The sequence below is a fragment of the Oncorhynchus keta genome, chromosome 30, assembly GCF_023373465.1.
Source record: "Oncorhynchus keta strain PuntledgeMale-10-30-2019 chromosome 30, Oket_V2, whole genome shotgun sequence".
Lineage (NCBI taxonomy): Eukaryota > Metazoa > Chordata > Actinopteri > Salmoniformes > Salmonidae > Oncorhynchus > Oncorhynchus keta.
Genome location: NC_068450.1, coordinates 45572513 through 45584390, shown reverse-complemented (window position 1 = coordinate 45584390; position 11878 = coordinate 45572513).

Genomic DNA, 11878 nt, shown 5'->3' with positions numbered 1-11878 from the left:
GATTTTGCCAAGAAAATCTATCGGTTTGTCGTTAAAATCAACTGGTTCCCATGGAATATCCCCCAAGGTTTTTAACCTTATTTTGAAAGTCTCAGAGAATAAGATTGACCTCTGCCGTGCCCGCTAGAGGATGTTTCTAATGCTGGCTCTAATTCAAATGGTTGGAGGAGATTCATTCACTCACATGGATCTAGAATCTAAAGGTTCCCTTGGAACAGAAAATAAACAAGTGATTCAGGGGGAGTATGTAGTCAAATACCACACCAACAAATAAACCAGAAGCCAGTTGATTAAATAGCCATTTTGATCACCTTTTGTGTATGATCGTTTTGTCTTATTCCTTCACTACAAATCAACATGCAATCTAGGTTATTTTGGGTCAGTCAGATGCCTTGTTCCCATAGAAACAGCATTATGAGACAAGAATTTGTCTCGTTTATCACTATTCTTTAAAACAATGTTATTGTAGTCAATGGCATTTGAGATGAAGGAAAGTATTTATGTTACAGTACTCATAGCTCGTCTCCGTTTCACATCCTCTTTCATCACTGACGTAACCGTGATAACTCTTGAGTCTCCACCGCCCCCCACCCTCCTCCACCCCCCTGTATCTGCACCACCCCCATCCTCCTCCACCCCCCTGCTGCTAAAACATCTCTGTATCTGCACCACCCCCACCCTCTACCACCCCTTGCCGCTAACACATCTCTGTATCTGCACCACCCCCACCCTCCTCCAACCCCTGCTGCTAACACATCTCTGTATCTGCACCACCCCCACCCTCCTCCACCACCCTGGTGCTAACACATCTCTGTATCTGCACCACCCCCACCCTCCTCCACCCCCTGCTGCTAACACATCTCTGTATCTGCACCACCCCCACCCACCTTCAGCCTCCATGCCGCTAACACATCTCTGTATCTGCACCATCCCCACCCTCCTCCACCCCCTGCCGCTAACACATCTCTGTATCTGCACCACCCCCACCCTCCTCCACCCCCTTGCTGCTAACACATCTCTGTATCTGCACCACCCCCACCCACCTCCAGCCTCCATGCCGCTAACACATCTCTGTATCTGCACCACCCCACCCTCTACCACCCCCTGCCGCTAACACATCTCTGTATCTGCACCACCCCCACCCTCCTCCACCCCTTGCCGCTAACACATCTCTGTATCTGCACCACCCCCATCCTCCTCCACCCATGCCGCTAACACATCTCTGTATCTGCACCACCCCCATCCTCCTCCACCCCTTGCCGCTAACACATCTCTGTATCTGCACCACCCCCACCCTCCTCCACCCCTTGCCGCTAACACATCTCTGTATCTGCACCACCCCCCCCCTCCTCCAACCCCTGCTGCTAACACATCTCTGTATCTGCACCACCCCCACCCTCCTCCACCACCCTGGTGCTAACACATCTCTGTATCTGCACCACCCCCACCCTCCTCCACCCCCCTGCTGCTAACACATCTCTGTATCTGCACCACCCCCACCCACCTTCAGCCTCCATGCCGCTAACACATCTCTGTATCTGCACCATCCCCACCCTCCTCCACCCCCTGCCGCTAACACATCTCTGTATCTGCACCACCCCCACCCTCCTCCACCCCCTTGCTGCTAACACATCTCTGTATCTGCACCACCCCCACCCACCTCCAGCCTCCATGCCGCTAACACATCTCTGTATCTGCACCACCCCCACCCTCCTCCACCCCCTGCCGCTAACACATCTCTGTATCTGCACCACCCCCACCCACCTCCACCCCATGCTGCTAACACATCTCTGTATCTGCACCACCCCCATCCTCCTCCACCCATGCCGCTAACACATCTCTGTATCTGCACCACCCCCATCCTCCTCCACCCCCTGCCGCTATAACACATCTCTGTATCTGCACCAACCCCACCCTCCTCCACCCCCTGCCACTAACACATCTCTGTATCTGCACCAACCCCACCCACCTTCAGCCTCCATGCCACTAACACATCTCTGTATCTGCACCACCCCCACCCCCCTCCACCCCCACCCCCCTCCACCCACCTTGCTGCTAACACATCTCTGTATCTGCACCACCCCCAACCACCTCCAGCCTCCATGCCGCTAACACATCTCTGTATCTGCACTACCCCCACCCTCCTCCACCCCCCTGCTGCTAACACATCTCTGTCTCTGCACCACCCCCACCCAACTTCAGCCTCCATGCCGCTAACACATCTCTGTATCTGCACCAACCCCACCCTCCTCCACCCCCTGCTGCTAACACATCTCTGTATCTGCACCACCCCCACCCACCTTCAGCCTCCATGCCGCTAACAAATCTCTGTATCTGCACCACCCCCACCCACCTCCAGCCTCCATGCCGCTAACACATCTCTGTATCTGCACCACCCCCATCCTCCTCCACCCCCCTGCTGCTAACACATCTCTGCATCGGCACCAACCCCACCCACCTTCAGCCTCCATGCCGCTAACACAGCTCTGTATCCTATAAGTCACAGACTGTCTTCTAATCCAACCTGACCTTTCACAGAGGGACACCCCCTCCCCCCACCCCATGGGACACACAGGTAACCAGCAGACCTGAGTGACAGTTGGAGGTGATGAGCTAAAATAGGAGCTATTCCCACACTGGATCTTATCTTAGAATTGACATGTGGTCAATTACCACCCCCACATAACCCAATGGGTGTCAGGTTCACAAGATGGTACAAAGTTAATTGTGAGGAACCAGGATGATAGTTATAGCTGATTAGCTCAAAAAGGAGTGATTGCTGAGTTGTCTCTTAAATGTACAGTACACTATGTTCAATTATTCCTTCCACTTCACTCTATAGATTCCAGGTTATGGAACTTAGGGTTAATTGTGCTTAAGCTTTCCTGGAGCTCCCGAGAGGCGCAGCGGTCTAAGGCACTGCATCTCGTCCGGGTTAAGGGAGGGTTTGGCTGGGGTAGGCCGTCATTCTAAATAAGAATTTATGCTTAACTGACTTGCCTATTTAAATAAAGGTAAAATAAAAAGGTGGTAATTTTGAGGCATTAGATCATCTTCAACTCTGAAATTATTATTACATTTTTTCTGTAGCTCAGCCTCTGAAATGATAGAGATTAAACCACAGATAATACTAATGATTGATGCACAGTGCATTTGGAAAGTATTCAGATCCCAATCCTTTTTTTCAACATATGGTTACGTTATAGCCTTATTCTATAATGGATTAAACATGTTTTCTTCTCATCAATCTACACACAATACCCCATATTTACAAAGCTATTTTTTTATTACATTTTTTTTCATCCAATGGAATTGAGGAATACACCACCTCAGTCATCGGCTTCATCAATAAGTGCATCGATGACGAGCTAAAGGCTAGAGCTGCCTCTTTCAAGGAGCAGGAGACTAATCCGGATGCTTATAAGAAATCCCACTATGCCCTCAGATGAACCATCAAACAAGCAAAGCGTCAATTCAAGATTAAGATTGAATCCTACTACACCAGCTCTGACACTTGACGGATGTGGCAGGGCTTGAAAACTATTACGGAATACAAAGGTAAACCCAGATGCGAGCTGCCCAGTGACACGAGCCTACCAGACGAACTAAATGCCTTTTATGCTCGCTTCGAGGCAAGCAACATTGAAGCCTGCATGAGTGCACCAGCTGTTCTAGATGACTGTGTGATAACGCTCTCTCTCGGTAGCCGGTGTGAACAAAAACTTTAAAAAGGTCAACATTCACAAAGCCGCTGGGCCAGACAGATTACCAGGATATGTACTCAAACCATGAGTGGACCAACTGTCAAGTGTCAGTTTAGACATTTTCAAACTCTCCCTGACCGAGTCTGTAATAACTACATGTTTCAAGCAGACCACCATAGTCCCTGTGCCCAAGGAATCGAAGGTAACCTGCCTAAATTATTACCGCCCTGTGGCAATCACGTCGGTAGCCATGAAGTGCTTAAAAAGGCTGGTCATGGCTCACATCAACAGCATCCTCCCGGACACTCTAGACCCACTCCAATTCGCCTATCGCCTATCGTCCCAACAGATCCACAGATGACGCACTCAATCGCAATCCACACTGCCCTTTCTCACCTGAACAAAAGGAACAGCTATGTGAGAATGCTGTTCATTGACAGCTCAGCATTCAACACCATAGTGTCCACGAAGCTCATCACTAAGCCAAGGACTCTGGGACTAAACACCTCACTCTGCAACTGGATCCTGGACTTCCTGACGGGCCGCCCCCAGGTGGTAAGAGTAGGCAAGGGTGTGTACTTAATCCCCTCCTGTATTCCCTTTTCACCCACAACTGCGTGGCCAAACACGACTCCAACACCATCATTGTTTGCTGACGACACAACAGTGGTAGGCCTGATCATCGACAACGATGAGACGGCCTATAGGGAGGAGGTCAGAGAATTGGCAACCTCTCCCTCAATGTGAGCAAGACAAAGGAGCTGATCGTGGACTACAGGAAAAGGTTGGCCACGTTAACATTGACGGGGCCCCCATTAACATTGACGGGGCTGTAGTTGTGTGCGTCGAGAGTGTGGAGAGGCATGGATCCCCAGATCCCCAAAAGGTGCTACAGCTGCACCATCGAGAGCATCGTGACCTGGTGCATCACCACCTAGCATGGTAACTGCTCGGCATCTGACAGTAAGGCGCTACAGAGGATAGTGCGAATGGCCAAGGACATTACTGGGGCCAAGCTTCCTGCCATCCAGGACCTACATAGTAGTCGGTGTCAGAGGAAAGCCCATAAAATTGTCAGAGGCTCCAGTCATCCATCCAGTCATTTCTCTGCTACCGCACGGAGAGCGGTACCAGAGCAACAAGTCTAGGACCAAGAGGCGCTTCAACAGCTTCTACCACCAAGCCATTAGACTGCTGAAAAATTCATAAGAATCGCCACCGGACAATTTACATTGAGAAGCCCCCCTCTTTTACACTGCTGCTACTCACTGTTTGTTTGTTACCTATGCATAGTCACTTTGCCCCCACCTACATGTACAAATTACCTCAACTAACCCGTAACCCTGCACACTAACTCGGTACCGGTGCCCCCTGTATATAGCCTCGTTATTCTTATTGTGTTACTTTTTATTATTACTTTTTTATTTTAGTCTACTTGGTAAATATTTTCTTCTTGAAATGCACTTTTGGTAAAGGGCTTGTAATTAAGCATTTCAAGGTAAAGTCTAGACTTGTTGTATTCGGGCACATGTGGCAAATACATTTTGAAAAACATCCCCACAGCATGATTCTGCCACCACCATCCTTCACCGTAGGGACAGTGCCAGGTTTCCTCCAGACTTCAGGCAAAATAGTTCAATCTTGGTTTCATCAGGCCAGCATCCCAGAGTCTCCTCTTTTCTGTTGATGTTGAGACTGGTGTTTTGCAGGTACTATTTAATGAATCTGCCAGTTGAGGACTTGAGGGGTGTCTGTTTCTCAAAATTGACACTCTAATGTACTTGTCCTCATGCTAAGTTGTGCACCGGGGCCTCCCACTCCTCTTTCTATTCTGGTTTGAGCCAGTTTGCGCTGTTCTGTGAAGGGAGTAGTACAGAGCGTTGTACCAGATCTTCAGTTTCTTGGCAATTTCTTGCATGGAATAGCCTTCATTTCTCAGAACAAGAATAGACTGACGAGTTTCAGAAGAAAGGTCTTTGTTTCTCGCCATTTTGAGCCTGTAATCGAACCCACAAATGCTGATGCTCCAGATACTCAACTAGTGTAAATAAGGCCAATGTTATTGCTTCTTTAATCAGAACAACAGTTTTCAGCAGTGCTAACATAATTGCAAAAGGGTTTTCTAATAATCAATTAGCCTTTTAAAATGATAAACTTAGATTAGCTAACAGGTGCCAATTGGAGCACAGGAGTGATGGTTGCTGATAATGGGCCTCTGTACACCTATGTAGATATTTCATAAAAAAATCTGCAGTTTCCAGCTACAATTGTTATTTACAACATTATCAATGTCTACAATATATTTCTGATCAATTTGATGTTATTTTAATTAATGGATGAAAAATTAGCTTTTCTTTCAAAAACAAGGACATTTCTAAGTGACCCCAAACTTTTTAACGGTAGTTTATGCAATTAAGGTATTTCTGTTTTGTATTTTTAACACATTTGCAAAAATGTCTAAACCTGTTTTTGCTTTATCATTATGGGGTATTGTGTGTAGATTGAGGATTTGTTTTTATTTAATCAATTTAAGAATAAGGCTGTAACGTAACAATATGGAAAAAGTCAAGGGGTCTGAATACTTTCCGAATGCACTCTCTTTGGATTTAACAACCTCAATTGCTGTATTCAAAAAGGTTAACTCACCAATTACTGTACCTTAGTCTGAATTTGAGCAAGGTTTACTTCTTAATGAGATGCAGATCAAATTAAGGTGCCTAGATTATGTTCATTGCAAGACTCAAGGAACTGTGGCCACTATGACTTCCTGTCACAGAATGGGGTCGTGGGCGTCTCAACTCCGGGCTTGAGCTGAGCTGACTGAAGCAATTGCCAAGGTGTCCATGACTCCTGGCTCGGTTGCCATGAGTGAACCAGTTAGTTCTGCTCAGACCTGAGAGTGAAGAAAGGGAAGGATGAATGGAGTTTGAAGGAAAGAGTGTTTGGGTATCTGTGAGAGAGAGCAAGTTAGAGAGGAAGTGTGACAGCGTGCAAGAAGGAAAGAGAACACAAATCATCATGTAAAATATTACTGGAGTCACACAGAACGAGAGAGACAGAAGAAAAATTGAAGAGAAGAACCATCTAGAAACCTGGAAGTGTTGTTAAAACATGTTATTAATAAACCGTGTTAACCATCTCCAACCTCAGCCATTTACGCCCCCTCAACTCCCTGAAAGGAGTCTCAGGGCTCTTCTAGATAAGGCCAATACAATCATCTCAAGCACTATTTTACTGTGAACAAATGATAGGATAATTATAATATCTTATAATTATAATATCTTAGGCATATGTACACTGAGTGTACAAAACATTAATATTGAGTTGTACCCCCCTTTTTGGCCTTGGACCAGCCTCAATTAATTGGGGCATGGGCCATTCTTCATATACACAGGAAAATGTTGAGCGTGAAAAAACCCAGCAGTGTTGCAGTTAGTGACACAAACCCGTGCGCCTGTCACTTACTACCATACCCCATTCAAAGGCCCACATACACAATCCATGTCTCAAGACTTGAAAATCCTTTGTTAACCTGTCTCCTCCCCTTCTGTGTAGATGAAGTGGATTTAAGTGACATCAATTAGAGATCAGTGTATATCAGTGTATATATTCTGAGTGTGTTATAGTTCAACTATCTCTAATGTAAAGGGTGTCTAAACGTCCTAATTTGGCCTCGTTTTAGATTTGGTTCATTGATAAGAAATGCGAGCAGCCATGACTGAAGTTAAAAGTGAGTTGGGAAGAGTTCAAAAAACGATTTAGCCCGTTAGCTGCAGGCGGTTGGGTGTGCGATCATGGCAACGTTGGTTTCTCCGGGGCTAGTTAATAAATGACACAATGTAAATAAGACCATTTTAATGTTGCACACCTTTCGGTTCTAATTAAATGCTTTCACTATTTGTTAATGAATTTTTACAATGTGTAGTTGGTTTTCAGGTTAAGTCATTGAAAATTGGAGCTATTGGAATTGTAACATATTGTCCCATTTACATTGTGTAATTTACCGGCAGTCCCTAACTAGCCTCATAGGGATATCCAAAGCCAACCTAAACTTACCACAGACATTACAATTGGGTCGCATGCAGCTGTACTCCGAATTGATGATTACTTGTTTACTGCCAGCTGTGGGCAGGATTGAAACTAGCCCAACCTACATTTACGTTGTGATGTAGTCACGACCACACAAAATTCTGTTTTGGATGAGACTGACTTTATGACCAAAATTATTCTATTTACACTTTCTAGTCAATTTTGACAGTATAATACATGTTGGACTCATATCGGTGCCACATGATATCAATGATAGGTTGGGTCATGGGAATTGTTGCAATATGCTTGGCCTAACACATTTTTCGCCTCATGACTATTAATGGATTCATGCCGCCACCTTGTTGTATACAGTATATGCATTTTCGGTCACTGAGGCATCAGCGACTGCCATTAGAAGACAGTGGCAGATGCAGTGTCCTCACGTCCCTCATCAATTGACCATGTTGCTGTGAACTAAATTCTCCAAGAAGCACAATTTGAAAGGAAATTTCCTCAAAAGTGGGCCAGGAATCATTATCTTGTCGTCATCCATGGTTGTCAGTGACAACCTTTAATATGCAAATATTTCTGTTTATTCTTCTATGAAATGATTACTCAGGCTTGCAGATGTTCTAACTGGATTTCAGGTTGGCTGTTTGGGGTTTGTTATAGGCCTTGGTTTTTCTGTTTATATTTAGAGGTTGACGTTAGCGTGTTGGGCACACTAATTGGTGTCACTTCATTGTCAGTATGTGTTACACCTGTGGTGACTTGTCATCTCGCTGGCACAGGTGATATTTAAGAGCGGCTGGCCCAGTGCTCCAGTTGGCTTGAGAGATGGGGAGGGTTAAACACCTTTAGTTGGCTCTCCCTATTTGATCAAAAACAAAAAATCCTTCTTCCCTGTTTTTGTTCCACCTTTTGATTTGCTTCCTGTCTTTAAGAATAGTTTGGGTTTTCATTTTGTTTGCATCTTCTTGGGCAAATTTAGTGGGAGCTCATGGTGGGTGTCTTTTCGGTCTCAGTTGTTGTTGCTCGTCAACTTTCAGTGGACACCCCCATGAATGTCTTTGAGGACCTCTCCTAGACCCCCACCTGTTTTGTTTCGGTTCTTAATGACTCTTTGTTGGTTCCCCCTACTGTTTGAGCAACAATTTATGGTTTCTTGCTAGGGAACCTAACAAAATAGGGGCTCGTCCAGGATTTTGTTTCCCTGCAATATGGTAGTTGCTCTAATCAGATATTTGAGTGTTCTAAATACACTTGTGGTAGTTTCTCACAGACATCCAACCAGAGTGGTTATATGATTGGTGGAATTATTTTGAAACTTCATAAACAATAACGCTGTGGACTTTAAGTTGGAAGCATTTGTGGAAACCCCTACATGGGAGATGCCATTTAAGACAAAAACAGGAATGTGAGCATGCCATTCGATTAAAAGAGATGGTGCTGGTAGCACGACAAATAGAGATCTAGAAGTACTCTGAATCAAGTCAGGCCATCCTGCTACCTCAGCAAAGTTTGATCTTGGTCGGAACAGCCCGCTTATATCACCTTTCAACGAAAAGGAGGTGGATGTACATTCTACTCTGTTTAAACGGATTGCCACATCCCTAAAATTGAGTTAGAGAAAGACTAGGATGAAGGGGACCCTCTTGTGCATTTTGCAGTGAGGAGGTTGTTCGGGAATCTCTTGGTTTCAGTCAGTCAGAATTAGCTTGTGTTTGTAAATCATGTCAGAGGACCATTGAGCTTGCTGAGAGAGGGGTTGTTTCAGGACAACGGCCAACAAAAACGAATCTGTTGGAGCGTGTTAGCGCTTTTCAATATAAAACGCACCGTGCCTGTGAGTTTGCCAGTGGGATTCTGGAGAAGGCACAAACAGAAATAAAAATTTGGGACGATTAAAAGGCCCAAGCTGCACGTTTGACGTGGCTGACGAAGTCCTGGTTTTGTTGCATGTTCTGGGGTCACTGTTGCAAGATGGCTTTCCAAACCGTTACACCATAGTGAAAAAAAATCAGTAATGTGGATTACGTCATCGCCACTCCAGAGCTCAGGGGAAAAAACCTGACTGTGTCATGTCAACATGTTGAAACCATACTTCTCCCACTACGATCGGGCCGAAACCGGTAGTCATCTTCTGCCTGTGGCCACTGCTGTCACTGTTGACTATAGTCTTCCTCAAGAGCACAAAGAAATGCCAATATATCCTATGCCTGTGTGCTGGCTGAGTAACTCAGAGATTCTTGAAACCCTTGATGTCTTTTTGTCACACTTGTCTCTGGAGGAAAAAGGCGACATTGTTGCACTTATTTTGGAATGTCTGGGTTTGTTCTCGGATGTACCAACTCAGACAAATGTACTAGAACATGACTTTGATGTTCGGGACACTTCCCCAATCAAACAACATGCCTATCAAGTGAATCCTGAAAAGAGAGAACTCCACATTCAGGTGGAGTTCATGCTTGAGCACGGCATTGCACATTGTGGTAATAGTCTGTGGAGCTCGCCCTGTACATTAAATCTAGTGACTCCCCATCACACATGAGGGAGCTTAATCATCGACTGACACTAATTAGCATAATGCAACTGACATAAATATTCCTACAAAATATTCATATTCATGAAAATCACAAGTGAAATATATTGAGACACAGCTTAGCCTTTTGTTAATCACCCTGTCATCTCAGATTTTCAAAAAATAAAATAAAAATATGCTTTACAGGCAAAGCTAGACAAGCATTTGTGTAAGTTTATCGATAGCCTAGCATAGCATTTTGTCCAGCTAGCAGCAGGTAACTTGGTCATGGAAATCAGAAAAGAAATCTAATTAAATAATTTACCTTTGATGAGCTTCGGATGTTTTCACTCACGAGACTCCCAGTTAGATAGCCAATGTTCCTTTTTTCCAAAAATATTATTTTTGTAGGCGAAATAGCTTTGTTTGATCTTCACGTTCGGCTGAGAAATCCCCTGTAAATTGCAGTCACGAAAACGCAGACAAATATTCCAAATTAGCTCCATAATATCGACAGAAACATGGCAAACATTGTTTATAATCAATCCTCAAGGTGTTTTTCAAATATCTATTCGATAATATATCCACCGGGACGATTGGAATAATGGCTACCTCTGTATTTTACGCGAGAATCACTCTGAGAGCATCAGGTGACCACTTGCGCAATGTAGCCGCTTACGGGTATTCTTCAACATAAATGTGTAAAACTACGTCACAATGCTGTAGGCACCTTGGGGAATATGGAGAAAAAATAATCTGGTTGATAGCCCATTCACTGCTCAATAGGGACGCATTGGAACGCAGCGCTTTCAAAACATGAGGCACTTCCGGATTGGATTTTTCTCAGGCTTTCGCTTGCATTATCAGTTCTGTTATACTCACAGACAATATTTTTACAGTTTTGGAAACTTTAGAGTGTTTTCTATCCTAAACTGTCAATTATATGCATATTCTAGCATCTTGTCCTGACAAAATATCCCGTTTAGTACGGGAATATTATTTTTCCAAAAATGAAAATACTGCCCCCTGGTCACAAAAGGTGGATCGGTCTCTGCGGTTTTGTTTCCGATTTTCGCTAACTCAATACCGTTACTAAGTCAGACTCTTACCTTTTGCCCAGGATAGACGATTGTGTGGACTGTATGGCCCTGCTAAGTACATTAGCAAGTTGGATCTGCTGAAGGGATATTGGCAGGTCCATTTAACTGAGAGCGCCAAAGAGTTGTTTCCTTTTGTTTCTCCTGATGGTTTGTTTTCCTACCTTCGTCTCTCCTGTTCAGGTTTTAAAATGCTGGGACCCTTTTGGTTTCTACACTGGTGCTCGCTGCTCCGGATTTCCATTGTCCATTTGCTTTGTACACCAATGCCAGCGATGTAGGAGCAGGGGCTGTGTTCCTGTAGATAGACGATAAGGGGTACTTTTCAAAAACACTAAACTATCGAGAAGGAGACGGTCGCTTTGGTATTATTATTGTAGAATAATAGTGAAGACATCAAAACCATGAAATAAAACATGGAATGATGTAATAACCAAAAAAAAGTGTTAAAGAAATCAAAATATATTTAATATTTGAGATTCCTCAAATAGCCAACATTTGCCTTGATGACAGCTATGTACAGTCTT